Raw genomic sequence first — 11,297 nt, 5'->3', positions numbered from 1 at the left:
ATGGCCAGATTTGGCTCAAGTATCAGCTTCTCACTGAGCATCTGGGTCCACTCAGCTGATGGGACTCCAATATCCTCATCTTTGACCTGGAGATACTGTCATCACTGCCTCAGAGGCTGTCAAGAGGGACAAATGACCTGAGGGAAGAGCTCTACCCTGAGCTGCAGTCACAGATAAAACAACTCCAGCCAGCCAACCTACCCTTCCACTGCAGACATCACCCAGGACACTGTGACCTGCCCACTTACTGCTCCAGCATCTCCACTTATAACTCCCCTATCCCAGGAACCCCTGAAATGGAAACTCTATCTTCCCTCTTCCTAAAGGTGAGCAGGTTGCCACAGCACGTGCCTTTTCACTGTTGTAGTGTAATTGCGTTCCCCAAAATATGTTCCCAAGTCATATAGCTACAGTCTTTTACTCCACAAGCATGAGGACCAGAATTCAATCCTCAGCAGCCAAGTAAAAAGCCAAGAGTAGGTGTGTGTACTCGTAATCCCAGTGCTGGGGAGGCAGAGAGAAGCAGCTCTCTGGAGCTAACCATCTAAGCCTAGCCTGATTAGCAAGCTCAGGTCCTAGTGTAATTACCTCATCTCAAAAACAAAACAAAACAAAAGGCCGTTCATGGTGGCATGCATTTTTCAGTCCTAGCATGAAGGAGACAGAGGCAGGTGGTTATTTGTGAGTTCAAGTGCTATCCTGGTCTACACAGCAAGCTTTAGGCCAGAACTTCATAGTGAGACCCTGTCTCAGAAAAAATAAAAATAATAAAATAAAAAGGAAGAGAAGGAGGGAGGAAAGGAGGGGGAAGGTAGGTGGGAAGGAGAAGGAAAGGGAGGGCTACTTTGGTACTTTTGGTGGTAAAGCCAGTGGACTACAGTTATGACTGATGTCACCCAAAGGCCTATCCTTCAACACTGCCATGACACCAAGAAACTGTTAAAGTTCATTCAACAGTCATGAAACCATGAAAAGCTTCAGAATGGAGCCATTGACGGGGCTGGAGAGGTGGCTCAACCATCAAGAGACTGGCTACTCTTTCAGAGGACTTGGGTTTGGTTCCCAGAACCCTCATGGCAATCCGTAACTGCCAAGGAGTCGGCTCCTAGTATTATGGGGTAGAGGCAAGTGAATCCTGAAACCTTCCTAACCAGCCAGTCTGGCAGAAACAATGAGGTCCACGTTCAATGAGAGACCACGTGTCAAAAATTAAGGTGGCAAGGACGGAAGAGATGGCTCTGCAGGCACCGGGCACCCTGAATGATGCACAGACGTACACACAGGTAAAACACACAGACACATAAAACAAATGAACAAAAGTTTAAAAAGTATGTAATGTGGAGAGCAAGACACCAACACCCACTTCTGGCCTCCATAACAGGAACATTGAAATGTCATGGGACAGACACAGTCTTTGTATTTTGAGAGCTGGCAATCTGAGAAGCCAGCAGAGTGACATCCTAAAAAGTGTGTCCCACCTCATTCCAACTGGCAGATCATCCAGGGGTGGGGTAGACAGGAAGCCAGTCTCTCTGGAGTTTAGCCTCACCCTCCTGTTAGGCGGTTGGCCACATTTCTAGGGCTTTCTCCTTGTTTCCTTTGCATTCTTCCTTTATTTTAGAGGCTGGGGTTCAGGCACTTTTTGACACGCAGAGCTATAAAAGTAGTTCTGGGGGCTTTTCTATGCCCACTTAGTGCCCAGTCTGGGGCACTGGGCTGTGAGGAGTTAACCAGAACATACATGCTAAGCCAGAAATGCGTGCATTTACATGCTTTTTCTTACAATGTGGAGACTGTGTGTCTTTATAATCCAGAATGTGAAAGTGTCTGTCTGTCCCTCCTTCCCCCCATCACCTCTAGACAAAGGAGGGAGCACACTGCATTCTTAGGTTCACAATGCATGGACACTCCATTCCCAGGTGTGACGGTTTGAATTAAACGTCCTCTAAAGTCTCTCCCACTTGAGCACTTGTTTGTGGAGCCTTCTTGGAGGAAGTGTGTCACTGGAGGTGGGCTTTGAGAATTTAAGGACCCAGGCATTTCTAGCTTACTCCCTCTGCTTTGTCCTTGAAGTGTAAGATGTAAGCTCACAGGCTCTTGCTCCTGCTGCTGTGCCGGCCTGTTGCCACGCTTCCTCGCTGTGATGGTGATATCTCCTCTCCCTCTGGACCCGTAGACACAGATAAATCCCTTTGTTCTATACGTCACCATGGTTATGGTGCTTTATCGTGGCAACAGAAAAGTCAGCGATTCACCGGGGCACAAGCACACTCAGCCTGTTCACCGGGACACAAGCACACTCAGCCTGTTCCCCATAAAACCTGCACTGTGGTCTTGCTAAAGGCTCAACAAAGGTACTTTTGCCAAACCTGATGCCCTGAGTTCAGTCCTTACATGGTGAAAGGACAGAATTGAGTCCTACAAGTTGTCCTCTGGCCTCTACAATGCAACTGTGTGGCTAATTAACTAACTAATTAAATAGTAATTTAAAAGATGCACTCTCCTCTGACCAGAAGTGAAATTTGCCGGGTGATCTCCTTGAAGGAGTTTAGAAGAGGTTTTTTTTCTTAGCCTGAACATGGTGGTTGGTTAGTTTGTAACACTGGGGATTGATTGAATCTAGAGCTTTGCTTGTGTTAGGCTAGAAATCTTTTTTACTTTTTATTTTGGTCTCGCTAAGATGTGTACCACAGTTCCACCCTAACTGGGGTTTTAAAGGATTAGTAAGAATTTGCCAGATGGCTAAGAGTTTGACTGTGTCTGGGTTCCTTACCTTAACGGTGTATCCACTCGTCATGTGTATGTTAAGCAACTTTTGCACCTACTTGGTTGCCAGAACGTGGCCCCTGTGTGTAGCATAACACAGTTATCTCTATCTTGCTCCTAGTTCCTGGTGGCCCTGGCCCAGTCTCAGTCTGAGTTTATGCTCCAGTTATAGGTTTGTGAGTCAAGGTCTTTCTAAGTGTTGGTGAGACTTTGGATGGAGGCAGTCAGGAGAGGAGGGGGACCTCGGGGTTAGTGACAGGGCCACTGTGGGTCAAAGCACACTGCTGGTGAGATGCAGCTGGCTCCAAGTCCCAGTGGCTCTGCTGCTTATCACTCAAGTAGCATGGTGACAATGACAAGCCCCACTGCCCTGTGCCTCACTCCCTGCAAGAAGCAAGCCCCTTTTATATCCTGGCCTCCAGCCTTTCACCTTCCTCCCCGCCCCCCTGCCCGGGCAGTGACAGCACTGGCCGGCAGGGGGCACCATGTGGCTGCCTGGGAAAATTGGCCAGAGAGCCTTACACAGTCTCAGGAAGTGGCTGGGGCTAGGATTGGGAACTGAGCCCTGAGTAGACCAGTCCCCAGGGACAGAACAAGACAAAAACAGCTGTGATCTTGGGGTCACCTCCCAGGGTCACAGGCAGTGCTACCCATGCTCTGGGGACTCTGACTGCCATGAGACCAGGTGTTCTTTGGCATTTCCTGGTGTCACTGGGGGAAGAAAGGTCAGTGTAAAGGCTAGTGCCTGCTCCAGGAGGCTCAGGTCATTGGGGAGATGCTGGAGACATGATTCCTCATCCTGGCCTCTGTTGGTGAGCGACAGCAGGGCAATGCAGAGAAAAGTCCTGAAGTACCCCAAAGCAAGCCAGAGGGGACCTGGGAACTAGTCAGAGGTCACCCTGGAACCCAGCTCTCTCTGTGCACTCCTCTACTGGACCATTCTAGTGAGGATGGAGTCAGACACAAATGAAGCTAAGCCAAATGCCCCACCCCCGCCCTGGAGGAACTTGGGTGCCTGGGGCCAGAAGATACCTGTTTTATTCCCAATTTGAAAGTTTCTGAGTACGACTCCTGTGCAGTGATGTGACCGTTTCTGCGATGCTACCCAGTGGTCTAGCACAAGGCATTTTGGGGCTTCTAAATAACCAGTGACTGTTCCAGTCCTGGCTCTGTTAAAGGCGGCCGCAAGTTCTTAGCATTCTTTATGGAAAGGTGCTCTAAAACAAAGGAGCGGAGGAACTTGTGGGAATCCACATGGCTCTTGTCCCTGGCCTGTGCTTGCTAGGTCACTGTTTCTCAGCTACCCTGTGCAGAAAGAAGTCTAGCTGCAGACAGCTTTGGGGGCTGGGGTCCTGGTGACAGTAGCCAAATTGGAGCTGCCCCCTCCGATGCCACCAAGCCCAAGCAACCAACCACTCTTGCATCCTGCCCAACCTACAGATTCGGGGAGTTTCATTTTTACTAGAAAACTTGGGGAGAATGGTTAACTCAGCAATGTGTCTCCTCATCTAAGAAACGGAAGGTATCCACCTGCAGAAACTTGCAGAGAGTGGCCACCATCAACTACTCTTTCTCCTGGTCCTGCCTCCTGCACGGCTGACTCCTAACCCTACCCTGTGACTGGATCCCCATTTCCTGGGCAGTAGAACAAGGAACATGGGCCATGCACAGAGTCCCTTATTAGAGAACAAGTACAAGGTCCAAGACTAGCTGGTTTTCTCCTCTTGTCCCAAGATCTGCTGACTTGTGCAACCACTCTGTCCCAGCCTGACTTGGACTGTCCAGCATCTTCCTCACTGTAGGGAGAGGGTAAGGTGTTAAAGTCCAGACCTAGAGACTGAATGGATTCCTACAAGGCAACATAGAGAACCTCTGCCCAGGGGCTCAATGGTTAAGAGCACTGGCTGCTCTTCCACAGGTTCTGAGTTCAAATCCCAGCAACCACCAGGTGGCTCACAATCATCTGTAATGGGATCCGATGCCCTTTTCTGGTGTGTCTGAAGACAGCGACAGTGTACTCACATACATAAAAAAATGAAAGAGGAAGAGAACCTCTGCCCAGTCCCTAATGTGTCAGACACATCCATCTTGGCTTTGTCCCCACCCATGAGCTCCCAAAATGAGCCATGTGGAGCAGGAGCACACACAGACTGGGCTGGAAGGAGAAAGTCAGCCCAGTCTACACACTATGCACTCCGCAGCCTCCCGTCAGTGCAACCTGCCCAGTGCCCCCAGGCTGGCCAAAGAGCACAAGGCTGCAGGCAGTTGACGGGTGCTATGCTGGCTGGCACTCATCAGGCTCCTGGAGAGGCTGCTGATACTGAGCAGAGCAGCTAGGGCACAGCAGGGGTGGGTGGCTTCTGGGAGTGACTTTAGGATGCTGGTTGAAAGGATGGAGTCAATTCTTTTCAAGATGGAAAAAAAAAAAAAACTGTGTGGGAAAGGCTGGCAGGAAGAAGCCCAACAAAGAATGTAGCCAGTACTTTGTAATCATGCCACAGACAACCAGCAAGAGGCGCTCCACCCTAACCCAGTAAGACCCTCACCAAGGTCAGAGACCAGGAAAGTGAGGAGGGACAGTGAATACCCATATGTGAGGATTACGTAACATCCCCTTGCAGGACCAGGGGCCCTGATCTGGACCTGATATCATGAGTCAGTCCTTCATGACAAGAACAGGGATAAAGGGGGAGTGGATGAGGGCTTGCCCCCATGTGACCCAAACCATCCGGTCCTTAACCATAAGTCTCCCTTTTTATCCTTCTCTCCACAAACGCTGGAAGGGACCAGGCCTTTGGTCTTCTTCTTGGCTGCTTTCCAAATTGTGTCTGTCACCGTCACGTCGGGAAACAGATGGCGTGTGTAAACGAGACTCTGGAAGGACTTTGGCAAAGGCACTGTTGGCAGGACTGAGTGAGTGTCAACTGAAGAGGCAGTGCCCCCAGGAAGAAAAGCCACCGGGGTCTCTCAGGCAGTTCACAGGGAGTCCAGGAGGCTGTCATCTCTAGTGGCTGGTTTTCCTTTAAGGGACTACTGCTTCAACATTTGCACAAGAGCTCTTTAGAAGCTGGGGGCTTGGGAGTAAGTCCAGTCTTGGGGGAAAAAGCAGACAGGCCAGGTATGTGGACAGCTCCTAACTTGGGGTTTAAGGAAGCCTGGGGTTCAGCAGAATCAGTCTATATTGCCACCTAGGGAGTGCTTGCATACAGAAGGTGGTTACTGGTATGAATAGAGTATATGAGAGAATATACTGAATGGATAGAGTATACTGAAAGAAGGAGAGGCAGAAAACAACTCTTTGAGATGCACTGTGCACCCACTATTACAATGATACTGTAGCCTTCATCCCAGACAGGCTGCAGTGAGAGGAAACGACTGGATTAGACAAGGTCCTAAAGGTAGGTGCCTGGTCCCAGAGGATGAGTATCCTTAAGAGATGACAGAGTTCAGCCTTTCCACCATGTGAGGACACAATGACAAGATTACCATCCACGAGCCAGTAAGTGGTTCTTACCAGGAACCAAACCAGTTAGAACCTTGACCTCAGACTTACAGTCTCCAGAATTGTGAAGAACAGATGTTTGTCATTTAAGTCATTCGGCCTGAGTACATTATTGTGGCAGCTGGAGCCAGTTCAGGGAAGGAAGAGACAATTAAGGTGAGACTAGCCAAGGGAAACACTGGTGCCTGGACTTCATTTCTGTTGCATTGACAAAATACCCTGACAGAAAGCAACTTAGGAGAGAGAGGGTTTATGTGACTTTCACTTCCAAGTCTCTACACCTTATTGTGAGGGAGTCAAGGTTAGAACTTAAGGCACCATATCCACAGTCAAGAGCAGAGAGAATGAACACACGTACACTTGCTTACTTGCTCTCAGCTAGCTTTCTTCTCTTATACTGTTTAGAACCCTTTGTTAGGGAATGGTGCTGCCCACATTTGGCTAGGTCTTCCTATATTCACTAAAGACCAAGACAGTCCTCTACAGACAAGGTTACTGGCCAACCTAATCCAGATAATTTGCCATTAAAACTCTCTTCCCATGGGACTGGAGAGATGGCTCAGTAGTTAAGAGTACTGGCTGCTTCTTCTTCTAGAGGAGCCAGGTTTTGTTTTCAGACCTGTCATGGTCTCACATGGAGACTTAGAACTAACTGTCTGTAAACTCTAGTTTCAGGAATTCTAGTACCTTCTTCTAGCCTCTATCAGTACCAGGAAAGTACACAGTATGTAGGTAAAACACTCATATACATAAAACAAAAGTAAATAAATCTTTCTAGGTTGTGTCAAGTTGACAATTAAAACAAGCCAGAGTTCAGTTAGCCAACGGTCCCCCTCCAACACATACACCTTTGCCTAAAAGGCACATGCCTTGTGCCCTCTACTCTCTCCAGGACTCACCTAGACTCAGTCTGGCCACTCTGAGATCACTGCCCTTGTGATGTCCCCTAAGCGACAAAAGGGGCTTGTAGTAGCTTAATGGTGTCTGCAGAAATCACATCTACTGGTGACCTTGGAACATGACCTTATTTGGAACCAGCGACTTTACAGTTACAGTGAGTTGAGCTGAGACCACCCTGGATTCTGGTGTCCCACAGCTGCTGTCCCTGTGTGAAGAAGAGAGGCACACTCCACAGAAGAAAGGTAAAGCGTGGGCCAGAGTGACAGCCACAGTCTAGGAAGGCCACGAGCCTCAAAGCTAGAAGAGGCAGAAGAATCCTCCTCTAGAGCCTCAGGCTGGAGGGTGGCCCAGTCCTTTGCTTCACATTGCTGTCCCTACAGAGAATAAATTTCCATGTTCAGTCTGTGGTGGAGAATTTTTTTTTTTTTTTAACAGCAGCTGTGAAAGCAACATGTGGCTCAGGTGATTTCCTGCTTTGACTCTGTTCTCAAAACAGCACCAAGTCCTAGGGTGAGGTCTGTGCAGTAGAAAGGGAAGGGCCTGAGGGTGGAGGCTCAAACCTTTTCCTTACAGTGGATCACTCTCACTTCTCCCTGTGACCTGTGCCTGCCTCATGTGGTGCTTCATTCACTGGCCTAAAAGCCATGTTTGCTTAAGCTGCTCTGAGTCCTCACTTGGGTCCACGGGTGACTGACGGCAGATCGAGGGTGTGGCCTCTCTGCCTGTGCATTGGCTCTGTCTCCTTTACTTGGGCTCACCTGTACAGCTCCACATCCTTGTTGCTCTGTAACCTATTTCATCTCCAGGGGTAGGAGTAACTGAGACGTCTGTTGTCTGCTATCTACATTATCCGTATCTAGAATCCCTTAAAAGTCCTTAATGGCCTTTAGTGGGTGGTCCCAAACCTGTAGTCACCTGGGGATTCCAGGACCCACAGAGCTTCACAGAACAGATGCCTCGCCTTCAGAGAGGGCAGGTATCAGGAGCAGGAGTAATCAACTCCTAAGAGCCAGTGTGTCCACACAGCAATAAGGGCTTCTCCAGACCACCTTGCAGGGCCTGAGCTGGACAGCGGTGAGCAGGACCGCATCTAGACAGGACTACTTAGTGATATGCACCTTTTGTCCCCTGACCCCAGAGACTCTATTCAAATCTAAAGCTCATTGGGCCCTTTGTCTGTCCTTCCAACATGGCCACATTGTTAAATATCTTCCCTCTGCCTTTATCACCATGTCTTTAATTGGTCTTTGGGATAGTGGCCTTTGGATAGTGCTTTTGACCTAAAATTCTTGTCACACTGTTAACCAGGACTCACAGGAACATTAAGTCAGGCTTGTGACTGAGAAGGGCTTCTCATTCTGACAGACCACTTTGGTCTTGTGGAAACTTCTAGACTGGCTGAGGGACCATCCAAGGACTCCCCACAGCTTCCTCCCTCACTCCAGCCGTCCCTTAATCACGTTGGGCACCTGCCTCCTGTGAGATCCTGCAAGTCCTGCCCGGGGCCAGGTTTTCCTCACGCACCAGTACAGCCACGTTCCCATATTGTCATCCTATTACAGATGCTCAGAGAGGGGAAGCAGTGTGACCAGGGCAGCAGACTCCTGTAATTCCCCAGGCTAAGTCAAGGAGGATGTAGTCTGAGCTGCTGCCCCACCCCAGCAGGCAGCTGCAGGCTCTGTTGGTTGCCATGGTGCTGGGAGGAGGAACAGATTCCAAAGCCGCATCCAAAAATACCCAGCCACCCTCCTTCCTCACACCCTTCCCTGAGCGAATGTCAAAGTACCCTTTTGTAAGCGCCCCCAGCTCAAGGCGGCTTCCTCTGTAGCCAAGGAACCCAGGAAGCAGAGGGTTGAAGAAATGTGTCAGGTGACCTCACTCCAGCTGGGGAGGGGGTCTTAACTTCCTGGGCTCCCTTGACCCACAGAGAGGGGTCCCCTCTTTGTCTTCCAGCCTTAGTGAGGCTTGCTCCTGGAGCCCATCTGCAGCCCTTGAGGTGCCTTGGGTGGTTAGTGGGCCTGACATAGTAAAGGCTGATGAGATGTAGCCCCTCCCCCACGCTTCCCAGTTGTCTTCCACGTGCACCGACCCAGTTCTGGGATCCTCTTGCTCCAGGAGTCCCTTTGTAGTCTAGTTCCAGGGTCCCAGCAAACAAGAGGAAATGAATTAATGAATGCAGGCCAGGCTCATCTTAGGTTCAGAAAGTCATCTCAGAGGCACCTGCTTGTCTAAATTTTCAGGAGCCCAGGTAACACAAGGTTACTGGCACCCCAGAAACAAAGAACAGATAGTCACCAAGGTCCCAAGCTGGGCATTTGTGCAAGCTCTGTCCTCCTGGAGGTTAAGACAAAGCATGGACAATCAGTCAGTCTGGTCTCAGTCTGCACACACTTTGGTCACAATGCGGATTTGGAATCCACCTGACAGATAACAGTCACCTGGGCATTCAGGGACAGAGGCACAGATAGTGCTGAGGAGACCTAGTGACTAGAGAGACATTTGTTCAAGACCACGGCCACAGGCCCTTGCATGACCTTGCAGGGTCACAGCCCAAGTGGGAAGAGAAACCTGTCAGATGCCTCAAGTTTCCCCAGCTTTGCGTTGGAATGGAGTGTCCTGGCAGCCTTCAGCTGTGAAGCAGAGCAGGGCTGGGTGTGGGAGGATCATGTGCTTGCCTTGCACATTTTCCCACGGTGTGACTTCTTACCCAAGAAACGCACATCCCATTTATAGTTCAAAAGCAAATGAGTGAACCCTGGACACCTTGTGTCCCTCCAGAGCAATTGTTGCAAAGTTCCAGGCCAAGTCTTCTACCAGCCTTCAGCCATCTTGGGGGCACCTGCCCAAAGCCAAGTCCCTATAGAGCACTGTCCTTCGGGCATAATTGGCATCATTTCCAGAGCAGCTGTGACCACTTGTAGATGAGCCTCAAGATTTAGCCCACGGACTGCAGTAGTTCCCCCACAGAAGGAGGAGGAGGGAGTAAGGAGGGTCCTTGAATGTCAATCATTCATCATGGATCAGACAACCCAGGTGTGGCACCTCCCAGCCATTTGTATGTAATTCTGCCTTAATTACATAAGGCTCAAGACATCCTGCCTCACAGGAAGTGCTAGAGGATATAACTTGTGAGAAGTTAACTGAAGCAGAGAGACCTTAAGACTTTTCAGTTGTGTAGCTGATTTGGAGGCCAACCATGTTCCTGTAAGCAACCCCTTGCCCATGCTTTGTAGGTCTTATAAACTCATTGGTTCCTCAAGTTGGACTTTGGGAGAATTGGGCTTTGGGCTGGCCTTGCCACCCCAAAAGAAAAGGTTTTCTTTTATGTCTCCCCAGAAAACATCCACTCAAAATTGCCAAGTAATGAGACTGGCTCAAGGGTTACCTAGATAAGCAGGCAGAGAGAAATGTCATGTGTATAGTGAGGTATTTGGCTGGAGAGCAGTCAGGGAGGACTTCCCGGTGACGTGGTCTTTGGGTGGGTCTTGGAGAGTGAGTAGGAGTTTGCTGAGAGGAAAATAGCTTGGGGGAGGGAGGGAGTTCTGATAGCAGTGACAATTGTAAATACCCTTGAGGCAAGAGACCTATGCTCCAGGAGTATGGAATAAAGGACACATGAGGCGTGTGGGGGTTGAAGGGAGAAAGGAAATCCGGTTGGAGATGGGGTGCAGAACCTCAGCTCCTAAGTGCCTAGACAGGCAGAACAGAGCATGAGGTTTTCCTTTGGGTAACAATTTTGGATTTGCCTGTTTCTTTGTTAATTCCAGAGATGTAAGAAGAAAGGCCACCAAATCATGGCCAGATTATTAAAGCAAGAAATTAATTAGACCAAGGTCCTTTAAAAATTTTACGTACAAGGGCTTTCTCTAAAGGCGTGGTTCAAGAAATCAACATTAGGGGGGCTGAAGAAATAGCTCAGCAGTTAAGAGCACTGGCTGCTTTTCCTAAAGGTCCTGAGTACAATTCCCAGCAACCACTACTTAAGATTTATTATATTTATGTGAGTACACTGTTTTCAGACACACCAGAAGAGGGCATCAGATGTCATTACAGATGGTTGTGAGCCACCATGTGGTTGCTGGGATTTGAACTCAGGACCTCTGGAAGAGCAGTCAGTGCTCTTAACCAC

Source organism: Micromys minutus (assembly GCF_963924665.1).
Source record: "Micromys minutus genome assembly, chromosome: 27".
In the NCBI taxonomy this organism is placed as follows: Eukaryota; Metazoa; Chordata; class Mammalia; order Rodentia; family Muridae; genus Micromys; species Micromys minutus.
The sequence above is the reverse complement of the archived record's forward strand: the minus strand, read 5'-3'. Positions refer to the sequence as shown.